This window comes from Orycteropus afer, unplaced genomic scaffold (genome assembly GCF_000298275.1).
Source record: "Orycteropus afer afer isolate SDZICR_OR568_19922 unplaced genomic scaffold, OryAfe1.0 scaffold00139, whole genome shotgun sequence".
Classification (NCBI taxonomy): domain Eukaryota; kingdom Metazoa; phylum Chordata; class Mammalia; order Tubulidentata; family Orycteropodidae; genus Orycteropus; species Orycteropus afer.
The window spans coordinates 6,881,624-6,885,899 of record NW_006921726.1 but is presented as its reverse complement, the minus strand read 5'-3'; positions in this window follow the sequence as shown (position 1 = coordinate 6,885,899).

Sequence of the window (4,276 nt, the reverse complement as noted above, 5' to 3'; positions counted from 1 at the left end):
TTTGAAAAGATTAATAAATTTGACAAACCACTGGCAAATTTTAGGAGCTCTGGTAGCATAGTGCTTAAGGCACTTGACTGCTAACCAGAAGGCTGGCGGTTTAAACGCACCAGCCACTCCTGGGTAAGAAGGTTGGGAAATCTACTTCTGTAGTGATACTGCCTCAGAAGCCCAGGGAGAGGTCGCTATGAGTCGAGTCTGACTTGACGGCACATAACAACAACAACAACATTGCATTACCACTGGCAATAAACACTAGTTTGTGGGTAAATGCATAGACAAGTGAGAAGATCAGGTGTGGGTAGGTGAAAAGGTATATGCATGACCATAGATAGATTTGGCTGATGATATTCTTACATAAGTATTTGTGGCACAAAAATATTCATATATTTTAGATGTAGCAGGGGACAAGATTGGAGCAGCTTCTCAGTGACAACCAAGCACCTTGAGCGAGAGAGTCAACATGCCTGTGAGCTTGGAACAATGGTTGTGGGGGATGTCAACTACGATTGGCACATCATAAAAACCAAATTCACTGCCATCAACTCAATTCCGACTCATACTGACCCCCTTTGGGTGTCTGAGGTGGTAAACCTTTCTGGAAGTAGATTGCCCAGTCTTTCTTCCATGGAGTAGCTTGTGGGCTTGAACCAGCAACCTTCTGGTTAGCAGTCAAATGCCTTAGGCACTACGCCACCAGAGCTGCTGGCACATGACAATACATAAAAATTTTCTTCTACATCCTACTTTGGTGACTAGCAACTGGAATCTTAAAAACTTTTGTGCAGCCATCTAAGATGAAACTATTGATCTCCCCTCATCTGGAGCAAACAAGAGTGACAAAAATCAAAATTAAAAAAGGGTATGATGGACCACAGGGACTTCAGCCTTCACAACCCTAAGACCAGAAGGACTAGATGGTGCCTGGCTACCAATGCCAACCACTAGGAAAGAGATCAAAAGTGGAGATCCTGGATAGAGTAGGGAGCGCTGGTGGTCCAGTGCCTAAGGCATTTGATTACTAACCAAAAGGTTGGTGGTTCTAATCCACCAGCAGCACCAAGGAATGATGATGAGGCAATCTATTTTCATAAATATTTACCACCTCAGAAACTGAATGGAGTTGCTCTGAGTCAGAATCAACTCTATGGCAGTGAGCTGGGGGGGAAGGGGGGTTGAATAGAGTGGGAGGAAAAATGTGGAACAAAATTCAAAAACACAAAAATGACTAGAATTACTGCTCTGAGAGAGACTGGTGGGACCCCTGAGACCATGGCCCTGGGTTCTCCTTGAGGCCTGGGAAATGGACTCACTTCCATAAATTAGCTCTCAGCCAAACAGTAGAAAGGCCTACAAGCAGAATATCTACCCCAGGAAGATACACTTACCTACCCTAGGGAGATGCACCTCTTAGATCAATCAACCATGAGACATCAGAAGGGCAGCATTTAAATAGAGGGTAAGCTGGACAGATAAGAATGCATAGATAAAAAGGGCACAGGGAATGAGTAGTCACAGTGAGGAGATGGGAGGAGAGGTTTTTGTTGTTGAGATTATAATCGGGGCCGTGAAACCAAATGTGCATGAATTGTTGAGAGTAAAACGAATCTGCTGTGTAAATTTGCACCCAAATCACAATAAAAAAAAATAAAAATAAATCTCCATAATGTGGGCATATGGAAAGTCTTCAGAGAATCTATGAATATACTATTATTTAAGTTCATTTAAAAAAAAAAAAAAGCTATGTATATGTGTGTGTTGTGGTAAGAGTTCACGGCATTCATTGTGCAATGGATAATGAACCCATTACCCATTTCCAAATGGTCCAGCCCCTCCAAAAAGATGAAGAACCACTGTTCTGACCTAATTTCTGAACAAGAATAAGGTCCATGACCAGAGCTAAAACGTATTGTCTTCATTATCTAGCAAGTGCTCTATCCATTGCACTTTGTAAATTATAACAATAATTCATTTAAAATATCTGTTTCAGATACCTCATGACTCCTTGGAGGTCTTTGTAGCAGAATTAACTTTGGGGAATCAGGTTTGTTTCCACAATGACTTCAGGTGTCAGATAATGTCTAGCTGTCCTTCCTTCTCAATCTTCACCACCTTTTCTTGAATCCTCATTGGCAGCTAGCTTTGAAGGCATGCAGTATGCAGCCTGGGGCTTTTCATCATTCATTTGCTTCTTGTTCCTAACTAATGAAGCTTCATGCCCTTGTTGGGCCTTGTTTCTACAAGGCTGGACACCTTCTTTTAACAGAATGTACTTGAAAAACAAGATATGTTTCTTTGTACAAGAAACAAATGTTGATTAATGTGCTCATTGTAATTAATCTGTGGTGACAGGTTAGCAGTGTAGCAGCAGTATTCTTGCTGCTGTGGGAGCCTTCCCTGATAGGACAGCTGGTGAGAGGGGCCAGCAAATTCAATTTGTTCCTCATTTACATACATATGACAGCCATCTGTGCTAATAGCACTGCAATGTCTCGATTAGGCCCTGAGCTGGTGTGCAGGCTCTCCCTGGCTCCCATTAGGCCTAGGAAAGGGATAGTATTCAGAGCATAAACATTTGTAGAGGGAAAGGAGTGGGATTGATGGAACACAACCAACCATGTCCTCCTTCCACCAAAGGTTAAATCTCAAACATGGATTGAGATTTCTCTCACTCATAGGAGAGTGATCTTTGTTTGAAATGCCTACTCCTTTGATCAGAAAGCCTTTACCTTCTTCCTATCAAAGATGCAATCAAATCACTCATGGTCTATTCTCTATTGTCCAATTACTCAAACCATTTTGACTGAGACCATTTTTCAAAAAATTGGTCTATTCATTTTAAAAACAGAGTATTTGTTAAGTTCAATACAACAGAATGCTCCTTTGAAATGAGGATGGCAAAATTTCATCTTTCTTACTCTGGACACATCAACAGGAAAGACCAATCATGAGAAAAAGACATCATGTTTTGTTAATTGTTGTTGTTGTTTGGTGCCATCAAGTTGGCTCCAACTCATAGAGACACTGTGTACAACAGAACAAAAAGCTGCTTGGTCCTGCACCATCCTCAGAATCCTTGTTACACTTGAGCTTGTTCTTGCAGCCACTGTGTCAATCCATTTCATTGAGGGTCTTCCCCCAGCACTAGTAGCAAAGTTCCACAAGATAGAAACTAACAAATGCTGGCGAGGATGTGGAGAGATTGGGACTCTCATACACTGCTGGTGGAACTGTAAAATGGTACAATCACTGTGGAAAGCAGTATGGCGATTCCATAAAAAGTTGGAATTAGAAATACTATTTGACTCAGCCATTCCATTACTAAGTATATATCCTAAAGAAGTGAGAGCCATGACAAGAACAGACATATGCACAGCTATGTTCCCTGCAGCACTATTTACAACAGCCAAAAGATGGAAACAACCTAGGTGTCCATCAACTGAGGAATGGATAACCAAAGTATGGTACATACACACAATGGAATACTATGTAACCCTAAAGAATAACCTAGAACCTGCATACCATGGATGAATGTGGAGAATATTATGCTGAGTGAAATAAGTCAATAACAGAAGGACAAATATTGTATTCGTCCAGTATTGTAAAAGTCAAGGAAAAGCTTATCTATGGAAGGAAATTTTCTTTGTTGGTTACTAGGGGTGGGAGGGGAAGGGAGGAAACACTGTTAGATAGATAGATGTAAGTATTGATTTGGGTGAAGAGAAGGGCAATATACCAAATGTGAGTGATCAATATGGTGGCTTTAAGGAAGAGAAAGACATAGAGAGGTACATGGGATGTATAGACAACAAAGATGAACCCTTTTGTACATACAGTACTGCATTGTCAGTGAAAGCAAATATGGGTATACAGGTGGATAGACGGGTGAACAGGCTGAACTAGTAAGTATGTCTATGAACTGGGGAGTATATCCAAGAACATGTATAGGGTTGGCAGACAATGGTCCCATAAGTGTATTTGTATGATCTGAATTCCCAGGTGTGTAGTAGAGCTGACAAGGGACAAAGTTGTAGTCACTTCTTGGTCACAGCGAGCTACCCAAAGGGACCAAGTAGTTGAACCCGTTTGCTCTGGACCATAGTCAGAAGGGGACATCAAGCTCAATTGGCATAATATACTACACAAAACATTGTTCCACTTCCTACTTTGGCGAGTAATGACTGGGATCTTTAAAGCTTGCAAGCAGCCATCTAGATGCAACGATGGGTCTCTCCTCATCCAGAGCAAAGAAGAATGAAGAAAACCAAAGATTCAT